Raw genomic sequence first — 27,861 nt, 5'->3', positions numbered from 1 at the left:
CGCGCACCCGGTCGCCCAAGGATTGAGAGAACGGGCCAACGAGGAAGACCCAAAAAATTATATCGGCTACACAACGTTGAAGATTTTGACCCGATATTTGTGTCAGACGTCTTAAGTCGGTCGGACAAAGATGCATGACTACAGGCAATGGAAATCGAGTATAAAAATTTGCTAAATAACAAAACCTGGAAACTTGTACCCAGACCAGCAAATAAAAAAGTCTTGAGGAGCAGATGGGTTTTCAAAAGGAAAATTACTCTAGAAGGGGAAATTGAAAAGTACAAGGCCAGACTCGTCGCGCGTGGACACACGCAAAAATTTGGTATTGATTATACTGAAGTATTTGCTCCGGTGGCTAGATATGAAACTATTCGCACCTTACTCGCTGCATCTGTGCAAGAGAAAATGCACGTTCATCAAATGGATGTCGTGGCAGCATATATAGAGAACGAACTAATTGAAGAAGCATATATGGAGCAACCGGAAATGTTTGTTCGTCAAGGACTCGAAGAAAAAGTGTGCAAATTATTAAAACCACTATACGGTCTAAAACAGCCTGGGCGCCAATGGTATAAAAAATTAGACAGCTTCATATTAAGTAGTGGAGGCAGGCGCACAACTGCAGATCCATGCGTATATGTGTTCGGAGCGGAAGAAAACCGTGTAATTCTTATTATTTATGTCGATGATATAATTTTAGCATCTAGAAAAATAGAAAAACTCGAAGCGATTAAGTCTAAATTAAAATTAACGTTTAAAATGAAAGATCTGGGGCCAGCGAAAAATGTATTAGGGATTAGCATTAAACGCGATGAAGAAACAGGACAAATTCGACTATCCCAGAAGCGATACATTAAAGAGACAATTGAAAGATTCGGTATGCAGGAAGCAAAAAGTGTGTCAACTCCAATCGAATCAAATACGAAAATTACAACGGAGATGTGCCCACAGACGCCTGAAGAAATACACGAAATGAAACATAAACCGTACCAAGAATTAATTGGTGTGCTAATTCATCTTGCAAATGCCACACGTCCTAATATCGCTTTTGCAGCCGCTACAGTAAGTCGATTCTGCGTTAACCCAGGAAAAATGCATTGGATCCTCGCGAAACGTGTACTTCGCTATCTTAAAGCGACATCGAAATATTGTATTACATATGTAAGAAACAACGAAAAATTAAAAGCATATTCGGATTCAGACTGGGCAGGAGACGTCGACGACCGGAGGTAGTGCACGGGAAATCTATTAGTGTTATCGGGCGGTCCAATAAGTTGGAAAAGCGTAAAGCAATCGTCAGTCGCTCTATCTACGATGGAGGCTGAATACACCGCCCTTGCTGAAGTGTCACGAGAAGTTATCTATGTTAAAAGACTGTTAAATCACATGGACTTTAAAGAACTCATAAGTGACCCGATTAATGTTTATTGCGATAACCCAAGCGCTATTGAACTATAAAAAAATGCAGTTTTCCATGAAAGGAGCAAACATATTGATATCAGATTTCATTTTACGCGTGAGTTAGTGGAAAACAATGAAATAATCGTACATTATTTAAGCACGGACTCTATGTTAGCCGACATTCTTACCAAGGCGTTAACCAAAGCGAAGCATGAGCGTTGCATTGAAATGTTGAACCTATGTTTAAAATAATGTTTAATTTTAGTTAATACTCATGTTTACAATAATGTTTAGTTTCAGTTAGTTTAGAGAACACATATCGATAGAGGGGGTGTGAGAAAGCAATCCATATGTGTTCAGTTTGATTTGAGCGCCGCGATGTACGTCGTAGACTATCGCGTCTTTTGTTCCTTACTCTACGCACGTCCTCGCGACGTTCGTTTAGGTTAGTCCGCATCACGAGCTGTTACCATTAACATGTGCTCGATATATATATATATATATGTATTCATATTCTTATTAATTAAATATACTTATCCAACTTAGGTGGTGTTATAATCCTGTCAACTATAACAAAATTTATGTTGATAAGAAAAGAAAAGAACCACATGATTATGAAGTTGATGACTATGTAATGTTGCGTAATTTTGAAAATACTCCTAACATTTGTAAAAAATGAATACCAAGGTCGACCGCCCTACGTATGTTTTGCTTGATACTGCACTGCGTTGCAGATTGTCATATGTCTTTAACGGTAGCCGATAAAGCGTGGCTGCCTAAAAGGCAGTACTGTAGTGACCATTGAAGAAGATCATTAAATTATCTATATTTCTGAACCGATCACTTTCTTTCACCTAGAGTCCTACACTAATTACTTATTTCAACTTATAACAACTTCATTTTAACATTCGTACTGGCGTAAGTAACTTCATCTTTAATATTACTTTTTTAATCAATATTTTTAATTATAATGTTCTTGCTTTCATATGTAACCTCAACTACTGTATTCCTGTTTCTCTAATTAACTCCAAACTAATTATTTTATGTAATTACTTATTTTCATAAACAATTTTCATTTTAATATTCGTACTATCATCAGCAACTTCACGTTTAACGTTTGTGCTATTACAAATAACTTCAATTTCAATATTCCTGTCTACATGAATGATTTCAATTATAATATTCCCAACTTCAACTTTAACATTCCTCAATACTTTCAGAAATAAAATTAGTTTTAACATTACTGAGTAAAAGTTACTCATAGACAAAATTATTCATAGAGATTAATTATATAAAGATTATTAATACAGTGATTATTGATTATTTTTACCTTATTGTATGCGTGTAATACATTAATTTTGTTAGTAATTAATAATGTGCTTAATTAAGAAATGCCTTTTCAAATATTTTATTTAAGGAAATTTTCCATGATTATGACTATGGCCTTTTTTAATGTTTACAAAATCGGACATATATTTATTTAAATAATTATAAAGAATTTTATCTTTCTTCGCATGTATTTGATTTATTCTTCTAGTAAAAAAAATTCTGATTGTAATAGTTTTAGCATTGAAGAGCGCTATAAATCATAATGATTAAATCATGAAACAAAATGATTAGGAAAATATCATTAACTTATCATTTTTCACCAAACAACGATTAGAACTGTAACTACATTCATGTTCAAATTTATTCGTATCGATTAATTAATTATTTGAAGTTTGATAACTTTTTCGAGGACGTGAATCCTAACAACATGATTTTTTTACCATTCAAATAATTCGAAAGAGGAAAAACATGCATCCATAAGTCGACTTTCGTTGTCGTTCCCTCGCATCAGATTTGCCAATGCTATATTATTTCCTTGACGTTCAATAGGTGGCGATATTGTGCAAAAGCTCACGCATTAGTATTCGCTCCTTACACATTTGTGTAACCGAACACCTCGTATCGGCTCATTTGCATGCGAACTATCAACCTGCTATTAAGATCAATACCGATTCAAATGCGGTCAAGTACCTTTCGCGTATCCGTCGATGATATAATATATGTATATTCACCGGAGCCAATGAAGAATCCGCTCGATTCGTGTACTCGCTAATCAAAGAGCTTCGGTAATTATGGCAAGTTTGAAGAATTGTTTCTATACAGTTTTTTCAAACTACGGAAAATGTAGTTGAATTTCTTGATGCATTCATTTCTCTTTAAAATCATGGTTAGAGTAGCTTGCAATGTAAATAAAAAATAATTAACACCAAAATGTATTTTTGCTATTCCTGTTATTTTATGTTATGATTTTTTCAAATATAATGAAGTTTAAATGTTGAAACGTTAAGATAAATTCGATTATTTTAATGTATTTAAATTATTCAAGGAATATATTAAAAATGACAAATGCAAATATTTAAAACTATTGAAAATGAAGCTTAATTTATTAATGGCGTTGGATGTGATTATAGCAAATAACGTATTAGTTTTTTTCAATGTATTCAACCAATCATTTGTGATTGTGCCTCTATTTATCTCTTCGTCTATATTTTGTAGGTGTGTTAAACCTTAAATAAATTTTTTTTTCATAAAGAGAATCATTAATCCTTCAATTGCATAAGTAGTCCTAACATTGTAAAATATGTAACTCATGAATTTCTAGAATACATTCGTGACATGTGAAGTTTATGTCAGATTATCAATTCAAAGATTAAACCATTATTTATTAAATATATTTCGTTACACGTTGTGTATAAATTTCGATATGAACATTCTATTCTGCATATGTTGAGTCGCATAAATCGCTATGGAATGATAGCGAAATATCTCTAATACGTAGAATGTGTTAAAATATACAGAATTTTGCATTTATTGTAAAATCCGCAACGAACAAAGTTCATGCAATAATCAGAGTAACCAATGCAATGGGAAGCTCCGATTACATATTATGGCCGTTATTAAAGCAAGAAACATAACTGTACAGTACAAGCGTTATTTTTCAATATTATATTATTTTAATATACTGTAGGTAAAAAAGTATTCGTACACATAGTTTCGTTGCAATAACGTTATACAAATAAGCGATACACAAACAAAAGCTATTTCGATTAACTGGCTACCGTGTACAGAGATTATATGCAAATTAATAATTTTTCAACTCATAATTTCATTATGGCTACAATTGGCAGTTACTTTCTCTTCAGATTTTATTCGTTGCTAATCATTTTTTCCATTTACAATAACAGTAAACTTACCCCAACTCATTCAACAAGAATTATTTGGTTGTATGAATTAGCCAAAAAAATTAAATAAACATTATTAGAATCAAATAGCATATTATTAACGTAAAAACAGTAAATCTAGTGAAATATAGTAAATCTAAAAAATCATGTGTTAAATAACACAGATGTTCACATTTATTCGATATTAAATATGAATATTTCCATATTATTTTAGGAAATATGTTTTGCATATGTTTTGTGCGTGGTTTCCATATTACTATACCTACCATTCAAATTCAAATAATCTAGTATATACGATCGGAAGCTTTATAGAACAGAAATCTTTCTTCATAATGGTTAAACGTCACTAATCATATGATACTACATATAAGATGTAATAATACAAAGTTACAAAATTTTAATACAAAAATAATAAAAAAGATCGACACCCAGACTCGTCTCATTTTTAAATTATAAGATTAAATGAATTATAACAATTAGATAAACTACATATCATTACAAGAAAAGAGTAATACCTGTCTCAAAGAGAACAAAATGAAACCATTTATCTAGAGACGCGGTATCGTCTCGACGCCAAGTTCATGAAACATTATAAAGCCACCCCGTATATAACGTGGCGTTACCGCGTATCTTTTACAGGAGAGATGGTCCATTCTAATCTAACTTGAAACTTCTTTCATTAATATCTCATCACGGCTGCAATATTTTCTAAATTTAAACACATTTTTCTTATGTAAATCGCATATAAGCTTTCGAATAAAACCAAAATCAATCAAATCGGTACACGTACAACAGCGATATCGTAATATCATGTCATGATTCATCCAAAAATGGTACCGTCTTATACTTTCCCAGTCGATTTTTCGTCAACACTTAGCCAATAGGAGACAAGGCCGTTCGTCGATTCGTCGATTCTTAGAATCAGTCGGCAAGGCTCGTCGGCCGCCATAAGAAATACTTGTGTATATCGTTTGACAGATATAGGTTAGTATCGTTTGACAGATTCGTTTGACAGCTATAGGTTAAAGTGGGGAATAGCTGGATCCAGGTTATTAAGATAGAAGAAAAAAATGTCACCAGATACTCCAAGAAATAATGCACAAGAGACAGTAATGTTGCCTTGTAATACGTATGTGCACGCAATAAAACCATAATACTAGTTTTAGCAGTACAACATTTTTTACGTATTAAACAAGAAGAGGAGTATATAACATCATCAATAAAAGAGTAAGTAAAATCCAAAATTAAAAGTAGCTAGTGTTTATCATTATTTGATAAGTAGTTTTGTGCACTTAAAGTATATGTACTAGCATTGTAAATTCTTGTGCATTTTCTGTTTCCACAGGCTTTGATTGATCTAAGCAGCTACAGTCATTCCAATAAGAGGAACTGAAGGGATGAATTGCTTGTTTCATGGAGCAAATAATTTGCTGACGAAGCAACAATATTTTGGTGCTCTCCAAAAATAAGAGCTGCAGCTGTGAAATTCTAATATTTTATCTGAGTGAAGGATGTCTGGTAGTAATTATTAAAGTACCACAAGAAGAATCTTGCAAGTATTACAGGAAATACGATAAAGTTTTACAGGTATATTGAAATTGGCCAGTTAAAATATGCTACGACCTGACAAAGTGTACAATGGAAGGAACTAAGTGATCTGTATATAATGTTTGTATGAAAATTATGATTTCTATTTTTATTTTAAGCTCTACGTTAACTTGCAACTAACATATGGTTTGTATGTTTTACAGATAATTGAAGCATAAGATGATGCGGTGTATATAACAAATTTGCTGGTATTTATATTAATTCATGAATTGAATGAATAAATGTTTATAATTAATAAATTAATATCATATGAAATATATATATTCACTTTCTTTACTCCCTCTCCTATTCTTTTCCACTATTCAATTAAAAAACTTAGGAGTCTATGTATATAAATCACAAAACTAAAAAATTCATTTTTTCATATTATTTCATATGGGTTATTTTAGATTATACATATTAAAAATGTTATAGGTATACAGTGGACGAATTTTAGATTAAAGATATTAAAAATATTATAGATATATTAACAAATAGTGGATCACTTTTTTAATTTTCTCACTTTATCTTTAACATTTAAATGTCTTGAAACAAGACTTTCTGCCATGCGTTCTGCATACTTATGAACTTAATTCTAATACAATAAATTGTGCATTACAAATAGTGGACATATTTTTCCTACTTCTCACTTCATCTTTAATATTTCAATTTCTTGCAACCATAAGCTGTTCCAGACACCATGAACTCTACACAAAGTACTATATACATATAATATAAAAATTATTTAAAGTCATTCACTATGCAAATTATCTTTGTAAAATGAAGTGAAATCTCATAAAAAACTTGAAAAGTTTTTGTATCTGATCTACACCAAAAAGAAACATGTCATGTTCTCCTTTTATTTAAATATGTAGTATCCTCTTACCTCATGTTTCGGTCATTTAGGTATCCTTTGTTTAGATATTAATACACAGAGAATAATTTAATAGGGGATAATACGAATATCACCGAATGAAGATAATATTATGATCTAACATCGAAACGCAAGCATCCGTGATCCCAGCTATAGAATTTCAGTGGAATGTATTATCATTTTGAGTAAATCACCGTGGTATTCGGTCAAATGAAGAGCTGGATCCCCAAACAAATCTACTCTTCCACTGGTTCGGTTTACCGCGGGATTAATACTGCAGGTTGCTAGCTGCGCGGCAAGTACTGTTTGTTAGCTGTTTAATAAGGTTAAATAGTCACGTATGAATGCAGGCAAGTTAGGCTACCGTCTCACTGCTGCAAAGGACGCAGCGCAAAAACCTATCAAACCTAAGTTAGGTGAATAGAGAAAATAATTACACAAGTCGTGGCAATGAGGTATTTTCACAAACAGTATTCATTTCTTATGCTATCACATGTTTTCTAAATATTTAACACATTCGCTACCGGCAGATATTTTACGTTTCTAATACCTAGTACTAACGAAAATAATAAAATACTGAGGCTGAACATCAGAAATTTGTGTCGTTAGGGCGAGGATAAAAATTACAAAATATTCATAACAAATGTATATTAACTTTAGTAATCTTAATAAAATCAATACATTTGTTATGAATTTTTAGTACATATTTATTATAAATACTTTATTTGGAAATATGATTATCAAAATCTATCTTTAAATAAATTTCTTCAATAAACATGAAGGCTATGAATACTAATGAGACTGGTTGCATATATGTAATATAAACAGTTATTACCTAGATAAATGTGAATTTATTTAAACATAATTTGTTAGAAATATTTGAAAGACCCTAAGCAACAAGATAATATTATACCAGAAATACGAAGCCAACCAACCACCCTGAAAATCAGCTTAAATGACAAGAAATGCATATCAAAAATTATATCTTATTTACAAAGGACAAAAATATCCAAAGAAATACAAACAACTCTACAACCTTCTAAAATATACGTTTAATGTAAAATAGTATTTATAATTATTGTTATATGTAAGAATTAGTTATTCTAATTATAAATAATTCCGTATTTATTTTAATTATACTATGATTCACATATGTACGTAAATGTTAAACATGTAACTCACAGTAGTCGCTAATCGCTTACAAGCTGGTGCTACAATAAAACAAAAGAATGTTACCAAAAAAAAATTATTTTTTGTTAGCTAAAATAAAAGAATAACTTCTTAACAACTAGAGTCATCTGATGGCTGATAGCTGCTACCAGCAGACAACTGCCTGACGCTTCCCACCTCGGTTCGTTCGACAATCGTCAACCGCAGTTTCGACGATCGGCAGCAATTATCAGAACGATGCGCGATGGTGAAATCGCGTAGTTCACCAACTGAAACCCCCTGTGTCAACGAACAACGTCGCTGTAAAACTTCCGTGGATGGTAAACGTTTTCATAGAGAAACGAGCGCGCGTTCCAACGTATTTGGATGCATGGGATCAATAGTGCAATCTACTTGATGCAGTTCGATGTTCGCGTAGATGCGTTTTCCCGCCTGCCATCGAATCGACTCGACGTCCACCCCGACGGCTGGATGGAAAAAACGAAACGGCTGAGTATTTTGGAATCGAGATCGCGCCATATAGCAAGGACCGGTGTTGATGACGATGCCAGGAGGTTCCAGCGGATACGAGTTCTTGATAGCGAAACAATTACATGGAACGCGTTTTAGTTTCAGCGAACTGCTGTTGGTTTTCGCTACGGTACCGATATATACTGTTATCTGCGCTGATGTGGGTGGCGCAACGATTCGAGAGACAATTCTTTGTACGCTCATGGTCTTCCGTTCATCCCCTGGTCTCTGTTACCGTGGAGCTGGTTATACAGCCAATTCACGCGCGAACGTCGAATGCAAGAGCTTCGCTATTTTGTATGAATCCTTTTATTTATACCGAACGTCAGTACGTGTGCCTGTGGGTCGAACCTGACTCCACCCGAAGGTGATGGACTCGTATAACGACGACCGGGCGTCAAATATCTCGACTATTTGTGCTAGTACCAATGGTGGGGGTTATTATTCTAACGAAATCATCATAAGCCGACCATGAAAGAGAACGGAAAGACAAGTTCTCTCCATTTGAACATTTTATCGAAAAAAGAACTTGGGGTCCTCGTAAAACTCGTCACGAGCAATTGCAATTGCAATTGTTTTATTAGTTTGTTTGTATAGTTAATGGGCGTGTGTCCCAAACATAGCGCTGGCATTTCTGAATTGTGATGAGTATGAATGAATAACGTCAACCAAATAGGCGTGCACCAAAGATTTAAAAGTTTTAAATTGACCCATTCACTGCCATCTACGAGATGTCTCGTAGTTCAAATTGATTGCAATTACTCAAGGGATAAGTTTATAGCCTTTGAAAAAAATAATTAAAAATAAACCAAAAATATTTGTTTTATTAGTTTAACATGTCTACTATTATATTTAAAAACATTAACATTTCACAATTATCTGTTATGTGAAATAACAATTTTTAAAGAAAAATCTTTCTTTTTTCCCACGTATGATGATTGCAATTTAAAGAGGATTTTGTTTGCATTGTTCAAAAAATACACATGCTCAACATTATAACTTCATCGATTCTAAAAATTTCATTAAATTTTTTCCGCAAGATTCTAGAAATATGTATCTTCAGAGAAATGTAAAGAAAAATTTGATTTTTCAAAAATGTTTGTTAGAAAAATACAAGCGTCTTTTCCCTTCAACGGTTCTGGGGTAAGTGCCGTGCTGTTCCTCACAGTCCTCTTACCAAAAGGCAATGCCTTTCCCATTCCGTGGCCAGATCCTCTAGAGTCTAGACTCTAGGACAACGTCTTTGTACTTTTAGGCAATGCAACGTCGGGTTGCTTGCCAATCGACACATCTGTTAGATATAAACAAACAGTCCTTCGTCACTCGATACTCTAGTGCCGAGGCATCATCACTCGCCGGTCAACCGCCCATGGTGGTTGCCTGGCGTTCATCAGGAATCCGCTCGGTCGTCCTGACCCTGGCATAAAACTGTCGCAGTCCAAAATGCGACTAACTATTTACCGTAAAAGGTTCCTAAAGACGTTGACACTAACATGTTAGTGTTGAGCCCCTTTAAAATCACGCAAGTGAAACACGAATGAAAATTGAATTTGACCACTAGCTATCCAAACCAATCCATCAATACCAGAGAAACGAAAAGGATATTTCAACGGAAGTGTTCCAATCGTATCATCGCACTGGAGTGGTACTGGAGAAGTACAGAAATGAAGATGATTCATCGAATACACGATTCCGTTTTGCAAGCCATCTTTCACATTCGACATCTCACATGGAAACTCCCGCGCGCGTCATCCTGCTTAATTCGTTCATTGACACGGGGACACTATCTTCGTGGAGAGGCGAACATTCATCACCGGCTGGTATTCGAGTGCAGAGATATAATGACAGATCGTCTACGTCGTGTTTCCCGTATAATTCTCTCTGGTTCATCGTACATATGACACAATCACCCCCATTCCGAGAAACCCGGATGGAGGATTGTAACCAGTCGCTTTGTGAAAGTCACCGAACCATCGCGGAGATCCATGGCCATTCCAATGTGTCCTGGTGCCAATCTTCGTGCATTAATATCATTCACCGGCCATCATTCAATTACGCGAAGGGATTCGCCGCGCCGTCACGCGTCAGTACTGTAGTCGCATGAACCATCGAGCCTATTCAGTATGGATATTATCGGACACGGTACACTCGTCCGACTTATCAGTCACAGCTAACGGGACATGCGATTCCCGACGACATCTTATTTATAGATCCAGCAACAAGAATCGACGTCCTGTGTTCCGTCGCAACGAACATAAAACGTGGAAATTTTGTTGTTAGACACTAATATTAAGAATTACTAGATTAAGAATTGGCCTTATTACTATTTTACATTACTACTATTACACATTAGATTAAGAATTGGCCAAATAAATCTGATCCACTGCTTCATTAATAACTAAATCGCAACCAGCATTGTGCAGCTTATGTAATAAATTTCTCACAGTGAAGCATATTGTTGAAGAATGTTAAAAAATGCAACATGATTGAATAGAGAAGTCGAAGTCGAAGTAGTTCCTACCCAAATACAAAAGAGATGAGACATACTCTTGCTTTGATAAGTAGAACTGACCTGTCTCTATCAGACACCTAGAATAGGGTCACCCTTTCTCGTGGTTTGTATCGCCATATGTCGGACAAATCCAAGCCAGTATTAGAATATATGCACCCCCTTCAGACAAGTAGAATACATCTGTTATGTGTCAGACAAGTAGAATAGTTCTGCCCCAGGCAAGATAAGTAGAATGGATACGTCCATCGTAAGCCAAGTAGAAGAGGTACGTCTCCACTCAGACAAGTAGTAAGCATACGCTCTTTTTCAGACAAATGGAATAGATTCGTCAGGTGTCAGACGAGTAGAACGCAGCTACTCCTTCGTAAACAAATTGAATCGATCTTTGGTTCCACTTATTTATTTGTTTTCATTTTGAAAGTTCCATCCAACTTTCAAACTAAATGCATTATTGCTAACTACGTTTATTATCAGGATATGTCTATAAACTCATTACGAGAGAATGTTTTGACTAGAATTTTTTTGTTTAGCCTTCCTTTTGGTTGGAAATGTGTTCAACTACTTGACGATAAATTTCATACGTTGCTTCTTACCTATTACACCATTCCAACTTAAATATTAATTTCTCGTCAATAAAACAGTATTCAAACAGTATATAGCAAAATTTGCGATGCAAATTAGTATTGTTTTCACAGAGAGAAAAAAAGTACGTATCTTCGGTTACCGAGACGAGGAAGTCCTTCCCTCTATCTCCTGTCGACCGAAAGAATTTTATCACCTCTTTAAAAACGATACGTTTATCACATTCTCGTTCTACCAGCTTTTAGGAAGCGAAACACGCCTACACGAGGAAGCAAGAGTAGCTGCGTTTTTACACTTGAGAATAAACATTTCGTTTTATTTCATTATCATCGATCCGTGCCTCGCGCATAAGGCTTCTTGATACGTTCTACATGATGTGAATGCATTCAGTGATGAGTTAGGCGGAAGGGATATAAAGCTTGGATATCTGGTTTCCATTTACTTCTCTTGGACGACCGTTTCACTAGATAACGATATAAAATGAGTTACGTATCGAATTAAAGAAAGGTTCAGTGGAATATTTAGTTGGAAATAGGACACCAATAATATTTACTTTAAATTAGACGGAGATAAAATTAATGGTGCTTAAAAATTCAATGGTAAATGAGAAAAAAATTCTCGTTATAATAATAATTAATAATGTTTTATGTGGAATATTTAGTTGAAAATAAAACATACATAGCCTTCACTTTTAAAATTTAAGGAAAAATGAGAAACAAACTTCCATTTTAAAAGTACCTGTTTATAAACAATACATATTTTAATAGTCTTATAAAGCAAATTTAGTATTTTATTGATTTTCATTCTTACATTTAAAATATCTCTTTAAATATGTATCGATTTTAGATTGGAAATTATAATCGTCGTATGACCACTAGGATAATCATTTCTCAGTACAACTTTTTTCTCCTTTTTGTTGATTACAGGGTACAATTTTTATTGTGACTAACGAAATTTATACTCGATGCTTTAATTTCGACATTTGCTAACATAATTGCTGTCTTCCAAAACCAGCTAGTATAATAATTCAAATACATTTCAAGCACACACAACTGAATATTGCGTTTTGTGAATAATAATAGCATTATAGAAAATAAACATTATACATTTCATTTGACTTATTATGAGTAATTTCATAAGTGCATATTCAATTCGATCCCGTCACTAATCAACATCATTAGCCTACCAAGTCTAACAAGTTTTTCGCGCAGGGATAATTCACAACTAAGGATTTTCCACTTCGTCGAACATTTCGCAAAGGTGTTCGTAACAATTCTCCACCACCGTCTCTGTATAAAAGAAGGAAATGTAAATCGGCGAACTTTTACATTGGAATAGCTTAATGTAAATAATAACGCGTTCCTGATTGCGCGTCGCTGTTCGATGCGAATTTTAATCGCAAGCACGCTGCGGAGAACCACTCTACCAAACACAAAACGAGGGGAAAAAAGGCTTGAGATTTTATTATTCCGCTTTTCCATCAACGAGTTTTTGAGTTGATGTAAATCGATCGAACTTCCGTAGCCGGCCGCGTAATGAATTCAGCGCAAAATCGACCGTTGAATAGTTCGTGCGATTATGAAAAGGACCGGAAAGCTGATTTTATTATTTCCTTTCAGGGACTTCGAGAGTGGCTAGCCGATTCCGTCGTTGCTGAAACACTGCTTCAAAAATTACGCGTACGAACCACGAGGGTATTTCATCGACGAGTTGTATTCTAAACATACTACTTTCTCCTCGAAGTTTTTCCCCAATATCGAATCGAATTTCTCTTAATCAGTATGCCAAGTATGACGTCAATATGTCAGAGATGAGCATAATTCGTATTCGGTGAAAATATTCGAATTCCAAATAAAATATAAACACATTTTTAAATGCATAAAGATCTGCAGTCTAAACATAGCAAATCAATTTCTTTTCGTTTACAATGTTATTAGTTTTCTTATCCTGCAACACACAAGAGAACCAATCTACGTCAACTTCAAAAGCAAAACAACAAGGAGAGAAGTGCGTTATAAGAGAACTTCGGAATGCACTGCACACCTACCTAAGTAGGTCTACTAAAATAAAGAAAAAAGCGGTTGAGAATCCCTGAATTAGAGGAACAAGAGGGGAGGTTAGAGCTGGCCGTTCAATACGGTATCCAATTTTTCCGAAAGCTTTAAACAGAAGTAGTAACGAGCCAGTTTGATCTGGCCACGGAGCAGCAGCATTTCTTCGAAAGGGAAGCGATTCATGAAGAACGCCAAACTTAAATTCGTAGCCAGGCGGCCGAGGAAGTGGCGAGGGAACCGACTGGCCGTGGAGAACTTCTCCAGTAGCCCCTTTCGTGTCGGTTTCGTTCGATAGACGAATGCCGACGTGTATATGTAACAGGAAACGCGCTAGAGGAGGAGAGACAGATGGACCGTACCAACGAACGAGAAGAGAATGGAAAGAACAGTGGTAAGAGCCGACTGGAGTTCGGAATTAAGAAGTACCCCGTTACAGCCTGGTTTGGCTAGTTTTCCAATCGAACGATTATACTTTCGTGTCGATAACGTATCGGTTGATAATGGCTTCGGGTCATGTCAGTACTAAAGCTCTTAAAAGTTCCACGCTGGCGAACGACGTACACAAGAATAGAAAATTGTTTCATCGCGAATATCCATCGACGGACAATACAGTAGAACCTTGATTATCCCAATTAATTAGGGGACGTGGGTGTTTGAATAAGGAATTTTCGGATAACAGAATATTTTTTCGTAGTTTCTTGATGTTGATCTTCATATATGAGCTGTTTATTTTGAAGTGGCATAAGTCACTTCGTTTTTAAATAGGGATATGTAATTAAATTTGGGCAATCGATACACAATAAAAGATTTAACATTTGAGAGTTGAGAAATACAGTTGATATGGTACGAAGCATAACAAGAATGTACCTTTACCTATAGAATTAAATGTGTTAACAAAATTGTGTGATTTCGCATCTAAATAGATTTGAAATCCACAAAACTTTAATCAAATTATATTTAAGTATAGTATTTATGATTTCTATTATATTAGGGGGATTGACTTGAATGCAACAGGTAAATTATAAAAGAAATAACACCAAGTAAAGTAGACAATCAGCTTGGTACGCTCCTGTACAAAATTTAACTCCACTCCCTCTTTCACGTTCGCTACGCAGGTTGGACGACGGAGGTTCCCGTTCGCTCCGAAAATAACTGAATATACACGACACCTAACGCGTTATAAGGGAAGAGAAGTTTAATGGACATCGATGGAGAGAAATTGGTGATTTTGGTTTCGAATTACATCCTTTGATGGGACTGACATCTTGTTGTGTATGCAATACATCAAACGCGGCTCGATTGTACTCCGTTTAAAATCACCTAATTTTCGCCGGTTGCTACATTTCATCGGCCACCTCTGTGCCGCCGCAAATAACAGTAATTTGGCTGGGTAAACGTCAGTCAGCGCAGTCTAGAAAATAATTATTCAACCAGGCATCCGTCCAACCGGCGGGATATTAAATATGCATTTACCCTGCCGCTCTGACAGGGAGCAGAATCCATCATCACCGATCTACTGTATTTTCAAACGGATAATGCGCATGGCTAGCACTCTAACATTTTAGGAACACTGCTCGATTCTACTGCGGAAAATTGAACACGCCTACTCGCCATGCGGTTAATTTTATACGAGTCCGCAATTTTCTTGCGCAAAGCTGCTTCCAGTTTTTGCATTTACTCTGCTGATCGAAGTTACCAACGAGAATCACGCCGCCGCTCGGATCTAGTCGATCATTTTCTATGGTGTGGATTGTTAATTGGATGGTCACTGGTCTATAGTATAATACTTGACGTGGTACGCGAAACGAAAAGCAGCAACAATTTTAAACGCTGGTAGATGTTAATACACTAATGCACAAAACTTAGCGGACAAACTATTAAACGGTTCGAAAACATGGAAGTTTTCAACAGATTGGAATGAAACTCCGTGAGGAGCAGTTTTGAGGTGTCCACTGAGCGTGTGTAAAGTTACATGGGCGAGAGTTGATGCGAAGGGGATAATTCGCCCCCTTAAAGGGGGGCGCGTCGAAAAACGTGACTTCTAAAGGTGCCAGAGATGACGGAAGGGCTTGAAAAAATTAAAAAAACATTCAGGGCGACTCTGTTTGATGCCCTCTACAAAATGCACCCCTTGAAATCGCTCTCGGACAAACCCACCCTCTCTAAAATCCACAATTTTTGGACGACGGTCTCGATTTTGGACTCAATGCATTCTCTGGACTCCCCTAATCCAGAAAATGCTATCACCCATACCGTGCACCCCATAGGCACCCTTTGGGGGGGTGGAACAGCTCGCCAATTTTCAACCCACTTCGTAACGGAGCACTTCTACACATCGGAGGGCGATGAAATTCACCATGTTTGTTCTCGATACGTTCAGGATGAATGCCGAAAAGGTCCCGTTTCGAAAACTGCCCCCGAAGCTGAAGGGAGGGGGGGCAGAAGTAGAGGTGGTCCACCCTCAAGTGTAAGGGTTGGAACGTTGTCACGTTGCGTGGATTACATGTCCAACAGTCCAAGGCATCGGGGCGACACAGTTTTGATGTCTTTTTCCCACGTGAATGGCATTAAAATACAAAAATGTCGATTTATTTTTAAACTCGCGTCCAGCTTCAAGCCCATCTGGAGCGTGAACGAGTAAACCCACGACAACGCCGTTCATGGATTCGGACGCGCCAATGCTTTATTAACAGATCCCCAAAAAATCAGATATTTTGAATCACGCTTTCGTCGTCAAATCGGAGCAGATTTAAAAGAGTAGTAAGTGGGCCGGACGGAGTCAGCATTCAGAAGTGGAGCAAGGGCCTGCACCCGTACGTGGTCAGCCAACGTTAAATTGGAGTCCGGTCTGGTCTGACCACGTACGGCTGCAGGCCCTTGCTCCATTTCTGAATGCCGGCTCACTTATTACTCTTTTAAATCTGATCCGATTTGACGACGAAAGCGTGATTCAAAATATCTGATTTTTTGGGGATCTGTTAATAAAGCATTCGCGCGTCCGAATCCATGAACGGCGTTGACGTGGGGTTACTCGTTCACCCTGCAGATGAGCCTGAAGTTGGAAGCGAGTTTTAAAAAAAAATCGCCATTTTTGTATTTTAATGCCATTCACGTGGGAAAAAGACATCAAAACTGTGTCGCCCCGATGCCTTGGACTGTTGGACATGTAATCCACGCAACGTGACAACGTTCCAACCCTTAAACTTGGGCGTGGACCGCCCCTACCTCTGCCCCCCCCCTCCCTTCAGCTTCGAGGACAGTTTTCGAAACGGGACCTTTTCGGGATTCATCCTTAACATATCGAGAACAAACATGGTGAATTTCATCGTTCTCCGATGTGTCGAAGTGCTCTCTTACGAAGGGGGTTGAACATTTGAGAGCTGTTCCACCCCCCCACCCCCAGGGGTGCCTATGGGGTGCACGGTATGGGTGATGGCATTTTCTGGATTAGGGGAGTCCAGAGAATGCGTTGAGTCCAAAATCGAGACCGTCGTCCAAAGATTGTGGATTTTAGTGCGGGTGGGTTTGTCCGAGAGCGATTTCAAGGGGTGCATTTTGTAGAGGCCATGTATTAATTGTAATATTATAGTAGTATTGTATCATACGAAATTCAAGAAATACGAAAAGCGAGCGTACGAAACTTGTAGAACATAGGAGGGCGGCCGCCGCGTAGTGCGAGACGCAAGGCGCGGACCGCGAACTCGCGAACCTTCTCGCCTAACGACGCGACTGTTGACAATCGCGGCCGTGGATAGCAACCATGCGATATAAATTGAGGGCTCGTAGAGGCATTCGGCCTATTTGCCATTCCGGGAGAGAGGACGAGGTAAGACCATCGGCCGCTCTCGGAACTCGGCTTAGAGACTCCGGCAGGAGAGTTCGGCGATAATACCTGGACGCCTGCTGGAGAAGGGAGAGGACGGGAGTATGATCCTGGTCGCCCATTCGACAAGGAGAGTTCGGCGATAATACCTGGACGCCAATTACGAGCGGGAGAGTACAGAATGATTCTTCTATTTCAAAGATTGAAAATTATAAAATATTGTAAAATGAGAAATTGTATTATGCTCTTTTGTATAATTCCGTTCATTCTGAATTCCTGTTACAATTTTCCATTCCCAATCCTCTGTATAACCATGTTCCTCACAATAAACATTTGACTGTCCAGAATTCTTTTCCTTGATTCCTTAACTATGGCTACAATACTTGTTTTTTAACCTTGTGTATTTTAATATTAACATAACAAGGACCAACAATCTGCATGACTGAAACAATGTATTTATAAATAATATTGTTGCGTTTCGGCATAATGAGTAAACACAAACTTTAATAAATAACAACCAGCTTTACAATAGAAATGTGTACAATAGGAATGCGACTAATATAGCTTCGGAACGTCTGCTCTCAATGACGTCTTGCTCGAATCTGACAGCTTGACAGGCGATCGATCCGATCGCCTTCTTCTCGCTGTCTTCATGTTCCGGTCGCGAGCACCAGCAGGCCTTGGATCCATCCAAAGGGTGCTCGCAACACTGCCTCCCCCTCTGAAGAAGCGGGCGTCCCGACCGCCGCAGTCCCGTTGTTCTTTGCAGCCGTACCCTGGTCCGGAAGAGTGAAAGATGCTGAGTGGCCCCTTCCGTCCGCCGCCTCGGCATTCGCCTTCACGCCCAAGGGAAAACCACCCAAAAACTTTGGACAAGGCGTGGGTACGTGGATCCTCCTTGTCTCCACCCTCCACTTGCGTCTTCGAACTTGAATACTTCTTTCTTCACTGGTCTTCGACTTCTACGAAGACGCCTCTTCTTCTTGGGTGAAGAGGAGCGGAGAACTTCAGTCATCTTGCGATCGGGAAAATTCAATATTCTTGTCGACGTCCTGGTTGTCCAAAATCCAATCCATTCGTCCGACGATGATCTCTCGGAGTTTCCTTGCAAAAATAAATTCCATATTAATTCCTTTCCCTTTTTAAAAGGAAAAATCGGTGGAGCCGGACTGAACCGGGAAGACGAAAAGGCCAACCAAGCACGACAGCAGGGAACCACGCCTTGTGGGAGTGCTATCGGTTCGTTCCCCAATCAATCTCCCAGAACTCTAAACTCGCCTCTTCAACTTCTGATTCCTCTTGGCTCTTCTAGGCGAGTGGTGTCGTCCAAGGTACCATCTGTGCACCCAACAACGCTCCCGAGCTCGCGATGTCCCCTCTGACCGACCCGAGCAACAGCGTCGCTCGTCCGGCCAGTGAACAGGGACACCTATTCCCGAGTGCTGACCACACCTTGCTTACGCTACCTGGGGATCCCCCGGAATCATTCCGTCGGTGTCGTGTCTCGCGGAACACGATCAGGATCACTTCCAGGGGGGCTAGCAGGGCGGTTTCACGTATATCCCCACCCTACTTGGACTGTCCCTTGTAATGAGCTTACACTGGGAAACTCGGAAACGCATCCAGGGACGCGGCGACAGTATTCCCCGACACCTCGCCTCGATGAACTCGTTCCCTGCAACAAACTAAAAGAAAGAGGGCCGAGCTACGAAGACAATCTTCGTAACCCGGACCATTGATTAGTTCTTAGCCTAATCTTCACTCTTCACGATGGTGTCCCTCGACGTCCTCTTTCTTCTTGAAATCGTCCTTCATATTTCGCAAGGCGGCGCACATGGACCACCTTGCACTTCCTTTTGAGTGAACGTTGAATCCTGTAGATGATGTTATTTATTCGGTCCACCACCATATAAGGACCTTCCCAGTCCGCTTGTAATTTCGGGCACTTTCCTTTCACTCTTCGTGGCTGGTACAACCACATTCGTTCTCCGGGCTGAAACTCCACTGTGTTCACGCGGCTGTCGTACCAGGATTTCATTTTCGAACTGTAAACATCCAAACGGCGTCGAACAAATTCGTGGATCTTCTTCATTTTTCCTCGGACCCACTCCGAGTATCCTCGTTCTACATCCTCTTCCATTTCCACTTCCGGAGGCAACCCTCTCCAAAGCTGCAGGGGAAGACGAAGTTCCTGGCCATAAAGAATCATCGCTGGCGTTAGTTGGGTGGCCTCATGCCGTGCCGATCTATAAGCGAGAAGGAACATGGGAATCCACTCGTACCAATCGCGCTGATGTACTGCAACAAACATTGAGAGATATTGTAGCAACGTTCTATTCAGACGTTCTACTAGTCCGTTGGATTGAGGATGCAGAGGGGTCGTCCGTGTCTTCCTGACCCGGAGCAGCTTCAACAACTCCCTGAACACGGAGGATTCGAAATTTCTTCCTTGGTCCGAATGTATCTCCAAAGGTACACCATGACGACACACTACGTTCTGTAGAAGAGCTCTTTCTACTGTGACAGCTGGCTGGTCCGGCATCGCGATGACTTCAGGCCATCGAGTGAAGTAATCCGCCACCACCAGCATAAACCTGTTCCCGGCATGGGACCTCGGGAGTGGACCCACAACGTCCAGGGCAAGCCTCTCGAACGGAGCTCCCACGTTGTATATCTTCAGGTCTCCCGCTCCCCTCTGCCGTGGTCCCTTCTTCGCTGCACAGGTGTCACATCGCCGGCACTACTCTTCAACGTCTTGTCGACACGAAGACTAGAAGAACTGTTGACGAATCTTCGCCAAGGTCTTGTTCACTCCAAAATGTCCAGCTGTGAGAGTATCGTGAAATTCCTTCAGCACCTCCGTAACTCTTTCGCGTGGCACCACCAAAAGAAACGTAATCGTTGCGCCATCGTGGGACTCCCATTTCCTGAAAAGTAAACCTTCGCGAACCTCCAGCGAATCCCAAATTGACCAGTAATACTTAAGTTGTGGAGAAAAACGAGCCACGTCTTCCCAGACAGGCTTCTCTCCTTCCCTTTTCTTTTCAAGGATGAAGCCGATTTCTTCATCCTTCCTCTGACTTTCTTTCCATCCCTCGGTGCCCTCTCCCACGGCGAAAAGTCGGTGTATTTTCTTCGTCAAATTTTCTTCCTCCTCTGCTTCTCTCTTCTCTAGTCGGTCGCAGTTTCTACAATCTCCTTTGATGCAGGGTCTCCTGGAAAGACTATTGGCGTTTCCATGCGCCTTTTCTTCCCGATGGCGAATCTCGAAGTCGTACTGCTGTAATCGCTCGATCCAACGAGCGACCTGTCCTTCGGGCTTCTTGAAGGTTAGCAGCCAGCGAAGCGCTGCATGGTCCGTCCTAATGAGAAATTTGCGACCGTAAAGAAAGTGATGGAAATGCTCAATAGATTTTACCACTGCCAGTAATTTTCTTCGGGTGACACAGTAGTTCCTCTCCGGCTTCCCTAAGGTTTTGGAAAAATAAGCCACGACCTTTTCCTGTCCTTCATGTTCCTGGGAGAGGACGCCTCCTATAGCGAAATTAGAAGGATCGGTATCCAAAATAAAATCCTTTTCGACTGCTGGGTAGGCTAAGATCGGGGCCCCAGACAGTCTCCTCTTCAATTTCTGGAAGACTTCTTGGCAATCTTAGGTCCAGAGAAAATTCTGTTTGGCTTCGGTGAGGCGGTGCAGGAGCTTGGCGATCTTAGAGAAATCCTTTACAAATTTCCTGTAATAAGTGCACAATCTTAAGAAACTTCTCAATTCCGTAACATTCTTCGGCTGTGGCCATTCCGAAATTGCCTTGTTCTCTTCTGGATCCGTCTTGACTCCACTCTCGCTGACGATGATGTCCCAGATACTTCACTTTCCGATAGAAGAAAGAGCATTTCTTCGGGCTCATTAATAGTCCGGCCTGACGTAGACGTGAGAACACTGTTCGAAGGCGTTCGAGTTCTTGCTCGAAATCAGTCCTGTAGATAATGATGTCGTCTAAGTATACTAGACAAATCTTCCAAGTTAAATCTTGAAGCACGTCCTCCATCAGACGTTCGAAAGTTGCAGGGGCGTTACATAATTCAAAGGGCATCACCTTGAACTGCCACAGTCCTGTTCATACCGAAAAAGCAGTTTTCTCTCGATCCTTCTCGTCCATAGAGATCTGCCAATATCCGCTCTGCAAGTCTACAGTAGAAAACCACGATGATCCAGTGAGGGCGTCCAGGGTATCCTCAATGCAGGGAAGGGGGAACGAGTCCTTTTTCGTGATCTCGTTCAGTCGTCGAAAATCTACGCAGAATCGCAAACTTCCATCCTTCTTCTTCACAAGGACGATGGGAGAAGACCACGGGCTCCGTGATTCCTCGATTACGCCTTGGGCGATCATTTTCTTGACCAACTCATCCACTTCCGTTCGGCGATGTATAGGCAATCTCCGTGGGGCCTGTTTTATGGGTGAGCAGTCTCCCGTGTTGATGGTGTGCTTCACCCTGTCGCAGTTTCCGACCTGATTCGAATTCATCGCAAAAACATTCTGAAATTCACAAAGTAGCTCAGCAAATAGTTTCTGTTGTCCTTCTGACAAACTTGAAGAGCAGCGGGAGTACAGCTCCTCCAAATGCTGTGGAATGATCGCCTTCTTCTCCTTCTCGGGTTTCTTCTTCTCGGCGGCCGGTTCGCCCAGGCGAATCTCCGGCTTGCCGGGAAGGCACAACACATTCTGGGACAGATCGATGTTGCAACGCTGTTTTCTCAAAAAGGCTGTTCCCAGGATGCACTTCTCCACCATGTCGACGATGTAAAAGTCTTCTTCTACGGTCGGAAATCCTCCAATGTCGACTTCCGAACTCTTCTTGCCGTAGACCTTAATTTTCTTGCCAGTAGTGGAACGAATGTCGAGTCTTGTCCGTATGATGTTCTTCGATGGACATAATTCTTTCTCCAAAAGATTAACGGGAGAACCCGTATCTAAAATAATTCTACAGGGCTTTCCGCCAATTTTTCTACATACGTACGTCTCCTCCTTTGGAATTTTTGGACCTCCAGTCGCCTCCTGCATCGCCGTACTCTTGACGACCGGGGGACTGTTATTCCTGGTCCGGCGTCTCCCCCTTACGCCATCCTCTTCTCGTTTCCCTGAAAGAGTTTCCTCGAAGCTGTCGTTCCTGCCTGACCGTTCTTGGCCTTGTAGCAATCCTTTTGAAGGTGTCCGGTCTTGCCACAGAGCCAGTAGGTGATCCTCGGCACATCGTTGATGCGTTCTTCAGGCCTGTCGGGCCTAGTTCTCTTTTCCGGGAACCTTGTAAAATAATTAAAGGGTTTAGCCTTCCGTTTCTCTGGGAATCTTTCTCGTAACTCGACCGTCGAACTACGGGACATTGCTTCGACGGCCTCGATTTCGAGAGCTTCGGTGACGGCGGCTCTTAGAGATGTAAACCCGCCGAGTCGCAGTTCTCGCTGCATAACGGAGCTCGACAACGCTGATACAAATTGAGAGGCGGCAAGTTTATCGCGGGTCTCCGCCGGGCAATCGGCGAACGCGGATTAAGCTAATCGTTCTATCTTCGTGGCGAGCGAGGAGATGCTCTCATCTCTCCTCTGTTTATGGCTTTGGAAAAGGACATAGATCTGCGAAATTTTCACATTGGGCAGCGGAGAGCGTCGTGAGGACGCTCCTCGCCGACCCCCCTGAAGACGTGATGGAGGCTGTAGCCTTTTCCCTGTCACTCCACCCGTTAGCGCGTGCGATGGTCTCAAATTGAATTTTATACTCTTCCCACGAAGCTTTCCCGTTAAAGATGGTCGGTATTACTGCGTACCCCAAGTTAAACACGCGGGGTCGGTCTCACAACGGGGAGGCGGCGGGCGCCCCGACGACAGGGGTCCCGGCGGGGGAACACTATTTACACTATTTACACAATTAACACTCTCTATAACCGGCACTGTTTCGCCAGCCCGAGGGTTCGCGTCGCCACTACCCGAACAATAGCTGTTTTCTATTGGAACAGATACGACCTGAAAACGTTCTTCGATGCTGGCCAGTCGCGTCTCAAAGGCCGCCTGTATCCGCCGGTCCTCGGCGTCCTTCTCCCTCCTCCGAGCTTCATCCTCCCTTCGTTGTTCTTGCATTTGTCCAACGATGCTCCGCTGGAGGTCGGTGAACATCTCCTGCAGGGAAGGCTCGGGCGTCGATTGAGGAGAAGGTTCCGTGGATACCGCGGAAGCGCGACACGGGCGACCACTACGAGTGGGTATCCCACTTCTGACACCAATGTTGCGTTTCGGCATAATGAGTAAACACAAACTTTAATAAATAACAACCAGCTTTAGAATAGAAATGTGTACAATAGGAATGCGATTAAATATAGCTTCGGAACGTCTGCTCTCAATGACGTCTTGCTCGAATCTGACAGCTTGACAGGCGATCGATCCGATCGCCTTCTTCTCGCTGTCTTTATGTTCCGGTCGCGAGCACCAGCAGGCCTTGGATCCATCCAAAGGGTGCTCGCAACAATATTATACTAAAGTTAAACTTGATCAAAATTATCCAAAAAATTCTTATGGTAATCAAAATTATCATAAAATTAAGTCCTTTTAAATATCCTCTTTAATGTTTAAACTATTTTATTTTAATCGTTTTCGTACACAATATACATATATTGTAGGAGTTTAAACGAAAAATATTTTATTTTTACACATATGATAATATATATAAATGCATTCCTTCATTTATTTAACCAAAACAGTTTCTACATTTACAGATCACTAAACTATTAGTATAAATAATCCAAACTTTAGAGGCTACAAACATACATCAATTATTACGATTTCTGAGACTTACAGTTATTACTGTTTGAACCAACCTAACGTTTGGCATAATTATTGCGTTTACGCGATGAGTAACGAGAACTCGCCGTCAACCTACAAATACATACGGCTTCATTTTAAAATAAAAGCGCAATGGCATTTTGCAAATATGTACATCGCCGCGTATATGGAAAAGAATGAAATAGCACGCTTGTTATGCCGTTCAACATTTTCCTCCGACATTTTTTTCTATCTCGAAAAAGAAACTGATTGTGAGTACGATTCATTTCCAATTGTTTGACGCGCTCTGCATAACGGGTGGGCGGAATTTGTAGTACAACCCAAACGGACGTCATTTGTTGTGGACAAAAGAATGGAAACTGTGAAATAAAATTTTATCGCACAAGGCTTCGTTTTAGAAACACGCGACTTTTAAAGTTCACTGCACGCGCGTACGATTCGATGCGCGCCTGACCATTTCTCGCTAGTCCTACTGGCGTTGATACTTTATGATTTATGACACAAGCTAATATAATAAATACATGCTAATTATAACCAAAACGTATGTACACTTATGCAAAACAAAAGAACAATCTTATTATATTAATTATTATATTAACTGTAGAATACGGATAAGGTGACAGTCAACAATTTCGAGTAATTGAATTATAGTGGAAATTCTTCCTTAGAATTAAAATTCTAATTTTTATTTAACGAATATCGAACAAAGTATGACCTATCCTTCATTTCTTTCTCCCACTTTTAATCTAGGATTTTAAAAGATGAAACATCTGCCCCAAAAGATTCAGATGTTTCTATCTCCCTACAATGATCCTCGAACGCAGCGTATCCCAATAAATACTCGAGATCGATTTCCTCGAAAACGATGCCTCGCACGACAATATTTTATTCCACACTTTCGATTTACTTTTACATGAAGAATCACACCCTTTTGGTTTCTACCACAATCTCGCCCGCTGTGTGTATGTAACGCCGCGATCTTGTTTCCAGCAAGCGAGGCGAATTTGTGCACGCGATAAAAATTGCAATAGGGGCCACAGACGCAACGATTTATCGTACAATGAATTGTACCAACGCATTGCAACGATAGCTGCGGCGACTTCTCGTTCCATGCTTTTCTCACAGACGTAACGACCTGTCGTTGGGCAAATCTTACCGAAAATACACTCGATCGTACGATGAGATTGCGTTGCGTTGTTGTGGTGCCATTAATGTCGTTGCGATAACGATCTCGGAACATAAAAGACGGTGAATCCATTAAATCGGATAAATCGCAGGTAGGAAATTGCTACACGTCTCTTTTTTTAGTATACTAACCATATTACCGAGCAACAATTTATCTGGGTCACCTATGTGTGCGATGCAGGGTGAGTCATGAGAAATAGATTACGTGAATACCTCTGTTTCGATTGAAGATAGGAAAAAGTATCGAAGGGAAAAGTTGAATTGCTATGGTGGAAGGAAGAAGATATACGGTTGAAAGCATATTTTTTTATTCGAAGTTATATTCTAAATTATTTCAAAGTCACCTATGTCGTTTTCATTGACGACACGTGTTCTTAAGGGGGAAGTCCCTTAATGATTCTAACATCGCTCTTTTATTTAAAAAGTTGTGATAAAAAGTATTTTTTCATTACTCAGTATATGTATTCTTTTCCACATTATTGTACGCCATAAATACATAAAATCCGCAGTCGAGTTATAAGACAAATTGGCAAATAAGTCACATACGTAATTGAGCAGAGTAGTTCTATAAGAACGGACTTTCGACATAACTTAAAACCATCGATGATCGCATTTACGCAATCTACCCTGTATACGCAATAAATACACCGCAAAAACGAGAATTTTGTTAAGCCTCGAATAACGAGACGAACAGTTTTCTTCGTATTTCTTGGCGCAATCTTCCATCTTCTTCCATTAAGGCTGGTTTCCAACGAGAGACCGCAACTAAGATGTTTGATGACGTTTGCGAACTCGGTTCCTCGTAACGCTTCGCCGCGAAATACGACTCGAACGTTTATTCCTCAAGACGAATTGTCGAAGGGATGAAAAGGAAACGTCTCGAACGAATGCAAGTCGTGGTAGTAAACAGAGTATTAACCGATCGTTTCTTAGAGCAATTTGCAGCGATTGATGCTTCGAGTAACGTGTAACGTAAATGTTCACGTAGCCCAGTTACTGTTCTTTCATGTTGGATAGAAAACATTTGAGTTAAGCGTTTAAGGCAGCATTTGATCTTCATGCTTTCTTTGAATCACAGATGTTTAACTTAAACCAATTGTACTAAACATTAAAGAATTATTGATCTGATATTTGAAGGTACAATGTTCTTCAATTGACAGTACAATTGTAAATAAGGTGATTTCTAGACTTCGATTAGTTTAAAAATACAAAATCACTTTCTTTAGTTAAAAGCTTTCATTCTTGAAACCATTGTATTCCAATCTTGAACATTTTTAACAAGAAGCTTCATTCTTTAATCCAGTGTTTCTCAAACTTCAACTCCCATTAAATCCTTTTAATGAAGGAAAACTTTTGATGAATCCTCGACTAAAATTAAACTTTTACTTTCGAATATATTTAAACAATACTGCTTGGATTGGTGGATATAATTATATCATTTCACACATTAATTTTGATAAATGTTTTTTATGTGTGAGTTTAGTCTATGCTACTTAACATATACAGGCCTCTGAACATCACTCTAGAGTAAAGAGAATGTAAAATAAATAATGGTTTCTTTGGACTGCACATTGTCATCTTTTGTTCCGAAACTGTTTTCTATAAAATTGTATTTAACTATTAAAAGTCTTATTTAATTTCAATGAATATGTACTTATTGATTTAAGCATGTACAAAAGTAAGTATAAATATAATTTGATGAAATAGCAATTGTCTCAAATTTATTCGATATTATCAATGAGCAAGCAAATTAATTATTTTAAATTAAGACTATTAAGAAATGACTTGTTATCATAAAATTATTTTGCTGCAAACGAAAAATCGAATAAATTATTTAGATATTTGTTCGAAACATTTTTGCCTTAACTTGTTACTTTTCCAGTTGCACTACACTTTGCCCTGTGCTTATGCTAATTCTTTGGTCGAAGTGTTCCCCCAATTACGTTGACTGACATTCTACTACATCTCAAACACCACGAAACTACCAACATCAAGATTAATCGATCAGTAAAGGATCCGTTAATTTGTAACGCGGCTGCCAGATATTAGAGTCCAACGAATGACAAGGAATCTTATCGCGGCCACCTGTTTATCAGAAATT

The 27,861-nt window shown here is 39.4% G+C and overlaps 1 protein-coding gene and 1 long non-coding RNA gene across 3 annotated transcripts in view; one reads left to right on the top strand and one right to left on the bottom strand.

The window, feature by feature from the left end:
• LOC128872653 (glutamate receptor 1) overlaps window positions 1–27,861 on the bottom strand; it is a 648,027-nt gene that overhangs the window by 508,986 nt on the left and 111,180 nt on the right. The gene's annotated exons all lie outside the window — the stretch shown is intronic.
• On the top strand, window positions 5,257–6,474 carry LOC128872667 (uncharacterized). The gene is made up of 3 exons (XR_008456237.1): window positions 5,257–5,858; window positions 5,977–6,299; window positions 6,383–6,474. It is a non-coding gene; the product is annotated as an uncharacterized LOC128872667 (long non-coding RNA).

This window comes from Hylaeus volcanicus, chromosome 2 (genome assembly GCF_026283585.1).
Source record: "Hylaeus volcanicus isolate JK05 chromosome 2, UHH_iyHylVolc1.0_haploid, whole genome shotgun sequence".
In the NCBI taxonomy this organism is placed as follows: Eukaryota; Metazoa; Arthropoda; class Insecta; order Hymenoptera; family Colletidae; genus Hylaeus; species Hylaeus volcanicus.
This window is presented reverse-complemented; position numbering and strand designations above follow the sequence as displayed.